General features: G+C 33.8%; 1 long non-coding RNA gene across 1 annotated transcript; it reads left to right on the top strand.

The window, feature by feature from the left end:
- Positions 1-5,934: 5,934 nt before the first annotated feature.
- Positions 5,935-11,380, top strand: LOC127724498 (uncharacterized). Its single transcript, XR_007992529.1, has 2 exons — positions 5,935-6,065; positions 9,567-11,380. It is a non-coding gene; the product is annotated as an uncharacterized LOC127724498 (long non-coding RNA).
- The last annotated feature ends 2,068 nt before the right edge of the window (positions 11,381-13,448 follow it).

Raw genomic sequence — 13,448 nt, 5'->3', positions numbered from 1 at the left:
AAGTGCAAATTTCTTAACAAAATATGAAAATAAATGCTGAAAAAATATATTCCGTAACAAGAAACAGTTATGATACACATTGTACATAAAAAATGGACTTAATTACGAAGGATTTTGATAAGATATACTGGATTGGTCCTGGACCCGATTGATTTTAAAAAGGATGATTTCTAGAAATGATCGGAAATGGCAAAAATGGTTTGGGTAATATAAATGTTGCCTTTTTTCAAAGATTTGTCCATTTATTAGAACATTTAGTATCCAGTTTTTTCGTTTTTTTACCTCTTTATTTTTTTTCAACATTAAAGTTCGTCTCCCTTTGATAGTTCTCCCTCCTTTCTCCCGCCCTTTCTCTCCTTTCTCCCGTCCCCCTCTCTCCTTTCTCCCGACCCCTTTCTCCTTTCTCCCGCCCCCTTTCTCCCTGTCTCCCAATACCCAAAAATATACTTTGGTCTGTATATTGACAATATTTCACAGATGAATACTATGAAATTTTGTCCAGTGAAAAGGAGGTTATATTTTGTGTGTATTGAGACAATATTTCATAGACAGATTGTCATGAAATTTTGTCTCATGAAGGGGTGGTTATCATCATTTATTTTACCTCCTATACATTTCTAGGAATATGATTGGTTATAAGCAACCGCGTGGAGACCGTGTATATTCCATTTTAGGTTAGTAGGCGGGGCTTATTTCAATACACGGTTAGTAGTGGTGTATCTCTTTATAAAAAACAAAACGGTACTGAGAAAAAATCTTTAAAGGCTTCAACAGACGAAAACATTGATGATGAAAGATTGAAATAAATTCATAAAACACATTTAAAGCTAACAAGTTGTTATTGTTGGCATTTGTTTTTGTATGACCAATAGAAGTAGTTTCTTAATGCTAACGGCATTGAAGACTGAGCTTGCTCACTTTGATAGATCACTAGTCTAAAGACCACATTTTAAGATAGTCGGATAAGATAAATTCGTTACATAGTGTGCTATTGACGTAATACGGTATATACGGGGTCAGTAAATTCCATATAAGGGATTCGAGCTTCGCTCTCACCCCATATGCAATTTACTGACCCCATATATACCGTATTAGGTCACTTAAGCACACTATGTAACTAATATTATATCATGTTGGATAATTATATCAATATAACAGTGTTTTATTTGATTGATAATAACAAATAAACAAATGAATAAATAGATACAGGTATATAAAACAGAAAAATATTTTTGCTCATCATGAATGGCAAGGAATACAAAACACTTTTTTGAATATCTCAGTCTCAGTCTGATCACAGTAATAAAGTTGTACCGATTGGAATTTCTGAAAATCGGAAAAGAGTTATCAGATAAAAGGCTAATTCATGTTGTTTACAAAATAATGAAATTTATTCCAAATGTTTTAACAAGAAAACATATAATGTTACTTTTAATTCATGAAGATAAACTTGAAAGAGTTACGTAAACTTGCTTTACAATATAGTTTCAGTTATAAATATTAAAAATAAACAAAAATATAAATTTAAAAATGTGCATGCTGCATAGGCTGTTTACGGTTTTTAATTATTTTGTAAATACTAATAATTTGATTGGGAAATATTTTCATGGACATTATTTCATAGTGAACATATTGTCCTCCATGGAATATTGTCCGTCGGACAAAATTTCTTATAAAATATTGTCCGTGGACACTATTTCATAGTGAAATATTGTCCGGCATGGACAGAATTTCATAGCGAAATAATGTCCAGAAGGAGGTGACAAACATTCATGGACAAGGACATTATTTTTTAATGAAATATTGTCCTGGACAGTATTTCATTATGAAATAGTGTACGCGGACAATATTTTATATGGAATTTTGTCCGATAGACAATATTTCATGGGGACAATATTTTATGTTACATAAGCACCCGGGCATCACTGTAGGAGAAGCTTTTCCCATATTAAAAGTGGGCTTCATTCATCGCAAAACGTATAGCATCTTTTTTACACACAGTTATTGATAATACTTTATTTGCGAACAAACAAAAACCAATTTTGGCCATAACAAATACATAGACAAAACAAACATAAGAAAAACTCGACAATAATAGTATACATGTTAAAAACAGTTATTGGTCTCCTTTCCTCAGTTCTAATGACTCTTTAATAATGTAGACCAATCTTTTTCCTTATTTATCAGATACATCCTAATATTCACTGATTTGTTTCCTTTTTAGGCTCATTAGAAAATGAAAATTTAATAAAGAGAACATAAATACCTTTCTGAATTTTGAGTCTTCAATGCTTTTCAACTTCATACATTATTTGCCCTTTATAACAATTTTGACTTGAGCGTTACTGATGTGTATTTTGCAGACTGTGTCTGGCGTAGACAATTTTAATCCAGATATCTATGATGAGTTTATATTAAATAGAAACAAATTTGGAAATGTTATCATAACATTAATTCAGCTTATTATCTTTCATTATAAAAAAATCTACAAAGGTAAGGTATATCAAGAATTTCTTACTATATAAATACTTGGATATATATGGCACGTCGCCGGTATCAATCTTTAGCCGGCGGTCAAGATATACCATAATATATCTAACCATGGAAGTAATATTGACAGGAACGTCAATATGATACTTCCATGATCTAACTTTATTAGATAGCTGATACTGACTTCTTCTACATAAAATATCGCAATTTTTTTTTATCCATAATTTAAAGTTTATAAGATATCTCTATACGCCCTTGCTCATAGTGGTCAAGTAGAAAATTCAGATTTCACATTGAGAAGTGTATGTAATAAGTAATTTTCAGTTTAAGTATTATTTTTAATGCATCAGCAATATATGCACATAACTATTTCCAATCAGATATGATCAAAGTCAATACACACAGAAGTCACCATTCATTGTTGAGGTAAAACTACACTCGTCATAACGCATTGTAATATGTATTTAAAAAATATTCTATCAACACTTATGCTTATACCGATCAATCATTATTCCTACACTAAGGTACAAAGAGAGGGGATCAGCAAAAATATCATGAATTCAGTTTTTACCCAACATATAGCATGCCCCTATCCAACACACTACCATTTTCAAGTGACAGTCCAAATCCACGAACACAATCCCAGTCAGTGGTATCCAGGGGTGGTTCCGGGGGGTGGAACCCCCTTTTTGACGATCAATGCTTTTCAATGGGAACATATGGTTGGAACCCCCTTTATCCTGGGTTGGAACCCCTTTTAAAAATGGCTGGATCCGCCCCTGCGGGTCGACCCACTTTGAAGAATCTATTTAATTAATTTTTAAGCATGTTCTCGTCTTAATTACACATGTAATGTTTGCCACTTGACGCCAAACAGACGCAAAATAATTATCCAATCGAGTATGGACAAGACGCAGGACCCATAGTCAACGAGAAAGCATGATACATTTTATCAATATGTACATAACAAATGATAATGTATCAATGTTTGCATAGGCGGGTCCAGGGGGGCCCTGGGGGGCCCGCCCCCTTTTATGTGAAAAAATTGGTTGATTGTATGGGGAATCACTTAAAAATGACTAGAGCGGCCCCCCTTATGTCAGTCAGTGCAACCCCCCTCCCCCCACCACCCTTTATAAAAGTTCTGGATCGGCCACTTTGTTTATTCCAATAGCACCATATTCAAAGATAATACGACTTAAGATTATTATGCAGAGAAACTTTATGAATAAGTTCATCACATAAGTTAATGAGTTTCAATAAACTACACCTAACTAACCAGCCTTTAGTAGTATATTGTTCAGTGGATATATATACAAGCAGTAAAAACTTCTCCCAATCAAAACTCCGCCTGGAAGAAAAGTATACATTTTGTCAATAGTTTTACTTTAGTTGTGAGGATTAATATTTGGTCCTACCAGATTTCTTTCTATATTCTGATTTAAAAAAGCTTGGATTTAAAATCTGTTGACAACCGATTTTCAAAGGTTATATTTTTGGAACGAAATGCGTCAAAGAAATACTGGCTAATGGTTCATATACAATGAATTGTATTACTGCGATCATTTCGACGTTATGCCGCACTTAGCACTTGTCAATGAGCTTAAAATTCAAATTGTAAATGTCAATGAGACAGTTAGGGTTCAGATATACATACATTCCAAATAGAACAACTATCGCCTGTGGAATATATTCTGTTAAATTACAACAAAAACACGAAACATTAAAGAAAATTTGCCAAATAGTTGACGTTAAATGGCAATTTCAAAAATAGTCCCAAGCAATTATTACATGTCAGATGATTAATCTAATGACACATGCATCTGATATATATATACATGTATATGCTAATAGACTAACTGTGCACCACTTATTGCGGACCTTTTTTTGTATTGCTATGAGTTACAATTTATGACAAAAATCAGCAAAGACCCATCGAAACAACATCTGATACACAAATTTAATAATACTTTTAGATATTTGGATGATATTTTGGCTCTCAATAATGACGACTCCAGTATGTATACTAAAGAAATTTATCCTATTGAACTTACTTTAAATAAAGCTAATACTAACAATGACCACTGCCCTTTCCTCGATCTTGATATCTATATCATTAATGGAAAGCTTAATACTAAAATATATGATAAAAGAGATGATTTTTCATTTCCTATCGTTAATTATCCATTTTTAGATGGTGACGTTCCCTTGTCACCATCTTACGGTGTTTATATATCTCAACTTGTACGATTCGCTCGTGTATGTAACAATGTTTTAGATTTTAACGAGAGAAATTTACTGAAAAATTATTACACCAGGGTTTTCGATATCACAAACTAGTCAAAACATTTACTAAATTTTATCATCGGTATAAGGACATCATTCGTAAATATAGCTCAACATGCAGACTTCTTATACGTTCAGGTTTTCACATCCAATTTTTTATGGAAATATTCTTTATAAAGCACAAAAATGTCAGTATTCACCTCTGAAGCTAACAACACCTTTAAATAGACTTATTAAGAAGGGATATAGTTACGATACTGTTGTCAGGTCATTAAAGATTGCATATTTTGGCGTTAATATTGATTCACTTATAGGGTCTTTGCATCGGCACTAAACACATTTATTTAAAAACCAGTTGTTGGCATGACACGGGTTATGTTCTTCTCATATATGTTATGATGGTATGATACTAAACCCCTAACGGGAAGGATTGTGCCTGATATTCATATGATGAAGACATAATCTTTCAATCAGTTTAATTGAAGTCTGGAGCTGGCATGTCAGTTAACTGCTAGTAGTCTGTTGTTATTTATGTATTATTGTCATTTTGTTTATTTTCTTTGGTTACATCTTCTGACATCAGACATTGTCAGACTCGGACTTCTCTTGAACTGAATTTTAATGTGCGTATTGTTATGCGTTTACTTTTCTACATTGGCTAGAGGTATAGGGGGAGGGTTGAGATCTCATAAACATGTTTAACCCCGCCGCATTTTTGCGCCTGTCCCAAGTCAGGAGCCTCTAGCCTTTGTTAGTCTTGTATTATTTTTAATTTTAGTTTCTTGTGTACAATTTGGAGTTTAGTATGGCGTTCATTATCACTGAACTAGTATATATATTTGTTTAGGGGCCAGCTGAAGGACGCCTCCGAGTGCGGGAATTTCTCGCTGCATTGAAGACCTGTTGGTGACCTTCTGCTGTTGTCTGTTCTGTGGTCGGGTTGTTGTCTCTTTGACACATTCCCCATTTCCATTCTCAATTTTAAATATATATTTTCATCTACACTGTGATTTTATTGTTGAAATTACTAATTATGTCAATCAGTTGTATCTGATTTTATGCCCTTTATGGGCCCTGTAATTTGGGAAATAAAAATATTCTATTCTATTCTATTCTATATGTGTTGTGATCCGAATACAGTGTAACTAATTATGTATATGTATATATATATACTATAAATATATGTTGTTTTTGTAACAGGATCTGCATGTTAACATCATAAACGAAAGTACTTAAACAATACCGGAAACAATAAAGATGCCGATGGAGATCATCTGCCACTCATAACAGTAAGTTGTCATTTTACACCATGAAATTAAAAAAAAGATTAAAGTTAGAATACTTTAACGACAAATGAAATAAATTTTTCTGCATTCCGCATGAGTAGTTCAATGAGCACACTATTTATTTTAACGGTTCCTGAATAAAACAAAAAAGCAAGACAAAGGGGTCGTAAGGACTTGTCTTCAGGACACGGCATACAGTTGTATAAAAAGTAGCATTCAACATCCATAAGTGTGTTTATAAGGTGTGTTTAGAAGACGAATCTCTGTACAATGAATACCAATCGCAAATCGGGGTTGACAAAATTTGCACACATACAAGTTAAAAACTCTCATTCACTACTTTCTGTACGAAATTTAATCGTTATTCTAATCATATTTTCACTCGATACTTCAATGTTTGACCATTGGTGACAATTCTCAAACATACTACAACTTAAAGAAATGACGGACCACCTAATAAAAACGAGCAAAGCCACGGAGGAGTTCTCATAGCAATATAACTATAAAGACTTTGTAAGCTCTGAAATAAAAGAACTAAAAACTGATTGTGAAATAGTATGGGTAGAAGTCAATATCGATGGTTCTAAAAATTTACAACTAGTATCATTCTAGAGACCAACTTCTGACAATGGCACAGCATTAGAACAACTGCAATTGTCAATAAATAGAATAAATAAATAAACAAAAGTCTACAATCATAATAGGCGGTGACTTTAATTTAAGCCATATAGATTGGTCAAACAACTTTGTCATCTCAGGAAAACCTGACCAACAACAACAACACAACATGCTACTTGACTTAATAAATGATTCAAACTTAACTACATCAAGTAGTAGACATACCAACTAGAAAAGATCGTATACTCGACCTCATAATAACAAGCAACCCTTCTTACATTAACAAAATTAGCACTCTTCCACCTATTAGTCTTAGCGACCATGATGTTATCTTCGCTGATGCAGATATCTGGCTAAACAGGATAAAAGAAACACTACGTAAAGTTTTGAAATATAACATTGCAAACTGGAACATCATTAAATCGGAGCTAGAAAAAATTCATTCACTAACAGACATAATTAACATCTATAAAAAATCAGATGTAAATAATTTGTGGAAGCTCTTTCTTTAAAACAAGACTTATAAACACAATCCAAGCTAACATCCCATCAAAAATGCTAATATACAAGCAAAGAATACCCTGGATAATATTCACTTTGAAAACTCATAACCAAGACTATATAAGAAAAGCAAAGATAGTAACTGTTGTGACAAATATATAAAACTTAAAAGGAAAGTACAAAATAACAAAGAGAAGCGTACTGGAATTACATTGAAAGAATAATTTGTGACCTACCTATAAACGAAATGCCTGATTGTTTGAAATTTGGTCACCTTCAAACAATCAGGCAAGGCCAACAGCTTTTTCAGTTTATAAAATCCATAAGAACAGACAAATCATGTATCTCAGTTCTCAAAAAAGATGGTAACCTCATAACTGACACCACTGAAAAAGCCAACATCTTGAACGATCAAATTCAGTCGGTTTTCACATCAGAACCGAATGACACCATACCAGATAAAGGACCTAGCGAACATCCAAGTATTTCACATCTAACCATATCTACACCTGGCATGGTACATGGTAACGTCGCTCAAGCTTTTAAAAGGGAGACACACATAAAGCAGTAAACTACAGGCCTATTTCATTAACTTGCATCTGTTGTAAGTTAATGGAACACATAGTTACAAAACATTTAATGAACCACCTTGTAAATAACAACATTCTCTATGATCTCCAGCATGGCTTCCAAAATTCACACTCTTGTGACACTCAGCTGCTTTGCTTCATGCGAGAATTATCAGAAACAGACAATAAAAACATTCAAACAGATTTAATTATTACGGATTTTGATAATGTTCCACATCGAAGACTTCTCTATAAATTACAGTATTATGGCATCTCTGGACAAACACTTAATGGATAAAGGCATTTCTGTCAAACAGTACACAAACTGTTGTCATAGATGGAAATTCATCATTGATCATCATTAACTGTCCCTGTCACTTCTGGTGTTCCGCAAGGTACTGTATTGGGCCCTGTCTTGTATTGGTTTACATTAATGACCTACCAGACTACTTCACCCACAGTAAGCTCAGGCTATTCGTAGATGAAAGCATAATAAACAAATCGATCAGATCCCAGAGTGACTGTAATAAATCCCAAGTAGATCTAGACGCGGCAGCTAGTTGGGAGTGGGATTGACTGATGGCTTTCCATCCAGATAAATGTACTGTGCTATCTGTCATCATACGAAACAACCTATACAACACAGCTACATTTTAAATGGTCATACACTTGAATCAGTAACATCAACTAGTACATTGGTATCACAATACAGTCAAACTTCAAATGGGAAAATACATCCAAAGGTAACAAATCACTGGGTTTTCTAAAACGAAATATAAAAACAACAAACCCACACTTTAAATTCCAGGCATACCAATCACTCGTCCGACCAAAACTTGAATATCCTTGTTCTGTTTGGGACCCTCACACAACCGAATAGGTATCCAAAATTGAGAAAGTCCAACGACGAGCTGCTCGGTATGTCTGCAATAAATACCACAATACGAGCAGTGTTACATGCTCACAACATTGAATTTATCATCACTAACAGAACGTAGGCTACGCACAAGACCTGCAAAATTTACTATTAGACAAATAATATTTCACTTTCCTTAGAAACATAGCTGAGTAAAAGACTGGCTGCAAAAATGCAGATTCATGCACATGAGTTATGGTAATTTAAAGTACAAAGCATACCTTTATTTGTAAGATTTCGTTATATCACAAATTGCTGAGTTGAGTTTTTATTTACTTACCGTCCAGTTCAAATGTTTCAAACATGCATATATAAAGGACAGAAATACATTGACATGTATATTTCACAGATATCCACTTTAAAGTTGGTCAACCGGGATTAAGGGCAAACAATTTGGTCTATAACTTCAAAAAAAGGGCATTTTGGATAAAAAAAACCAGACTGTACTCCAGACTTTTAGTAATGTTTATTAACGTGTAGAGAGCATGGCCAGTTTCATATGCGAATGATTGGAGGAGAACCGACACATAATTTTGCTCCTGATTGTACCGATGTATAATAATTAACCGTATCGTAAATGTTTACTATTTTTTGTTTATATTATGTTCATATAAAAAAAAAACTCGAATACGGGAAATTGTTATACTACCGCAACTAAAGTTCCTTTGTTGGCATTAACAGCAAATGCTTTGACAGAATTCAATTCCAATGACTAGATTTTTGAAATGCTGCATGACAGACAATATCATAACGTATGTTTTGCACCCACAGTTAGCTAAATTCCTAAACATCAATTAAATTACATCAAATTTAGATTGTATTTTTGCCAAAAATGATAAATAAAATTTTTAATGTTAGAAAGGAATAATAGTACATTCTAAAATAGGTTTATATTTTCAGAAGTTTCACCGATTTAAGTTTTCTATAAGAGAGTTAAAGATCATGGCAAATTTAACAGACGAGTTCACAACTAACCTTGATGTAAAAAGCACAGAAAGTCTCGATAAACGATTACTTTTCCTAATGGACAAAGCAGCAAAGAAAGTCAAAGAAGTAGCGCCTATTATTGATTATGTTCATCAGAAAGTTGCAGATTACAGAAAGCAGAGACCTTACGATACAGTAACAGTTGTCGGTAGTGTAGGTAACGAGCTTTACGTCCCTGAGATCATGCCAGACGGTTCATATTTGATAGAGGTAGATGTGTTGTATAACAGAGAAATGCCAAATGCTATCCTTCCCATTTATATGCCTCCTGAAGAGGTTCTGTATACCAGGGAAAAACCGAGTGTTGACATGCCTACTGAAAAGCCGCCTGTAATTACCGTTAAGATGGATTTCATGAATGACGAAAACAAAATAGTGACATTGCCAATAGGGGCATGCTTAGTAGAGGTTACCGGTAACATTGATGAAGTGGAAAAAGGTCAGAGGTGGAAATTTTTCAAAGAACTTTGGAATGGTAAAACTTACTTGAAATCTTTAGGATATACATGCTTAATTCCACGACAGGAAGATCCGAGTATTTTAGGCGAGATTGAAATTGAACCATTGGAAAAGGCCAAAATTTTGCAGTTGTATAGGACATGTAGAACTGAGATGGATACTATGCTTGTTGATGGAAGAGAGCTTAAATTTAGAATTTTGGTTGACAAAGTTTCTGCTCTTATAGGTCCTTGACCTAATATGCTGTCAGATTTCAAGAGCCGCTCGAGAAAATGGCCAGAAACAAAGATAGTAGAAAGTATTGTCCAGGATGGTTGCTTGTTGACACACAAGACATCACTGCAGGTTTATCCTTTGCAGTGGAAAATTACATTTTCGCTAGCAGAACAACAACTGACAAAAACTTTTTCATTTCATCAGAAATATTTGTTCATATTGCTCAAACAAGTGAAGAAGAAATATCTGGACATGGGATTAATGGAAAATGGAGTACCGATTGTCGGTTTAACATCATACCACTTGAAGACAATTTATCTATGGATGTGTGAAGACATTGATCCTCAACAGTTTATTCAGCATCCCGGTTTATGCTTTTTAGTATTTCTAAACAAGTTGAAGAAATGCATTGAATTTTACGACTGTCCGCACTTTTTCATTTCGTCATTAAATGTCATGGAAGGACTTAAACGATATAAGAGACCGGCTACAAAGGAAGAAATTGAAGTATGGAGGCATAAGCGGAAAATGCTCCAAAACATTACACTCCGACAAATTAGTATTCTAATGCAGAAGCCTGAAAATTTCTTGACCGACGATATTCTTGATGAAATAGATGAAACTCATATACATCTGTTACAAAGGACAATCGGAGATGAACAATAGTGTCTTTACTATCGAAGAAATGTACGAAGGTGAAAAGAAATTGAAAGGTGCTAAATATGAACAAAATTATTTAATTCAAATCGTGAATTTATTTATTCTAAATGGGTTTTTTTATTTTCAAATATCACAATTGATAATTCTTTTTTCTTTGTTTTTTTTTTTTAACTTATTGTGATGGCAGTTAAAGTGCGAATAACGAATAATAAATGTGCTTGTTCACACTATACGGACTTCATTGGCACGGATGTGCTGCTATTCATACTGCTCTAACAGAGTTCTAGACAAATGAATTAGTCGCTACAAACGTTTTACAGTGAACACGAATTCGTCAATTGACTAGTTGCATGTTTTCGCTGTCTATTCTAAATACATGAATATTTTTCTTACTTGTCAATTTGTCGATTGTGTCCTATTTCTAATTGTAATATTTTTACTGAGTGGATGCGCATTTTGGATTTTGCAGACGTCTATTTTTGTATAAGTATGACACTCATTCCAGTAGACGCACACAGTCTCGTTCCCTTTGAGGATCTTGTGATTCCAAATTTTTTACGTTGATTTGTACCTTCACAGTATGTGTCAGAGATTTGAATATCGAATAACTAAGCTTCTGTTTTTTTTATTTGTCATTGCAACAGCTCATACTTTCCCCACACTGTTTATGACGTATTGATACTAAATCGTTGGAGGGGTTTTGATTCTTTTTTTAATCAAGGAAACCGTGGTCTATTAATTAGCTAAAATGCTATTCATAAATAAAAAAAAATAGAGTCAAAGACACATTGTTTCGGTTAACCAGTAAACGTTGGTTACCGTAAATCTTCTTTAGAGGATTTCAGTCGTTCATCATCATAACACTCCTTGGGCAGGTTTCGAGTTAGGACCGTACGCTTTTTATGAATAAGAGACAACGTCACTTGTCGATCTTCAAATCTCGCAAATCCATAAAGAATATACAAATTAAAATACAAAAAATAGAACGAATCACATGAACTCCAAATAGAATGAGACAGGTTGCGTTGACAAGGTAATGATCTCCTGCTATACAAGCATTATCTGACATGCGAATATAAACCAAGCAATACTGTTACAATAACTGAATAGGGATAAGGACGGAATCAGTAAATATATAGATCAAACGACTGTTTTGGAAGCTAAAATTCTAATAATTTGAACATATGTCTCTTGTGAGTTGAAACATCGACTTTTAGTATGGGTCAACCAATTCATAGCGAGAACGTAAGACTTGTGCACTATCGATTTCATTCGTTCGTCATCGTCATAGAAACATTCCCGGATATGTTTTGTGTTAGGAACACACCCTGTTAATTAATAAGAATCAACAGTCGTTTCCCTTGTTCAAATTTCGTAAATCCATTAAGAATATACAAAATCAAGATAAAAAACAGAAATTGAAGAAATCCCATTGACGACTAATAAAGCGAGACAGTGTGCGACGAAAGGTTAATCATATGCCATACATCATCAGCCGAACTATACTCAGTCAAAATGTCACAATAGGGGATAAAAATTAATCAGTAAGTGTTCAGCCCAGACGAATTTTCTGGTTGCTAAATTTCAAAGAATTTGAAAATATGTCTCTTGTCACTTAAGGCAGACACACTGTATCGGCCAACCAATTCGTGATGGTGTTCTTTAACTTGTATAGTGTCGAATTCTGTCGTTCTTCATCTTAATGCCCCTATTGCAGTTTTGCGTAAGGACCAAACCCTGTTATTAAAGTTCGTATAATGGGAACATACACGCGCTTCACGTATCAATCGAAACATATGAATGCAATACAATGCTGCATTGCAGCAGAGGTTATGATACTACTCATTAAAGTTCAGTTGAAAATGGGAAATCTGAACTTTCTTTCTTTTTTTCAAAGATCCAAATTTGACACGTCTATCTTCGGCAATATCAAAAATAACAAAATATGGAGCAGACTTTCTAGTTTCTGGTGTATCATTTGTGTCAAATTCACTGAGATATATGAGATGCAAACAATCTCTGATATGTGATTAATGTATGACAGGACATCATCGATATACCTGGACGCGATATAAGAAAAATAATGCAAATATGCTTTTTCCTTTTGACTTTAATGTTTTGCATGTCGCCCAGTAGGTTAGGCTTAATTGCTCATTTGGAATAACGAATGTATGTCAATTAGCAACCCATTAAACTCAACAAATAAGCTATCGATTAAAAATATCGAGCATTTTCATAACATCACATTCTATGTATCGTTGTTGCAATGTGTGTGATTTTTTTATGGCCTAAACAGGGAAGTGTTTATATATATATAAAGTGTCTAACAATGTAATTATAACACACTATTTAGTATGTAAATATTAAAATGTAAAAAATATTTACAATGCGATAAAAAATAAACGCAATATTTCGCTAGACAAACTAGCTTCATCGAGCGTGCATCTATCCAGGTGAAAT

Source organism: Mytilus californianus, unplaced genomic scaffold (assembly GCF_021869535.1).
Source record: "Mytilus californianus isolate M0D057914Y unplaced genomic scaffold, xbMytCali1.0.p SCAF_14, whole genome shotgun sequence".
NCBI classification, from domain to species: domain Eukaryota; kingdom Metazoa; phylum Mollusca; class Bivalvia; order Mytilida; family Mytilidae; genus Mytilus; species Mytilus californianus.
Note: the sequence above shows the minus strand (reverse complement) of the source record. Positions and strands in the feature narration are given on the sequence as shown.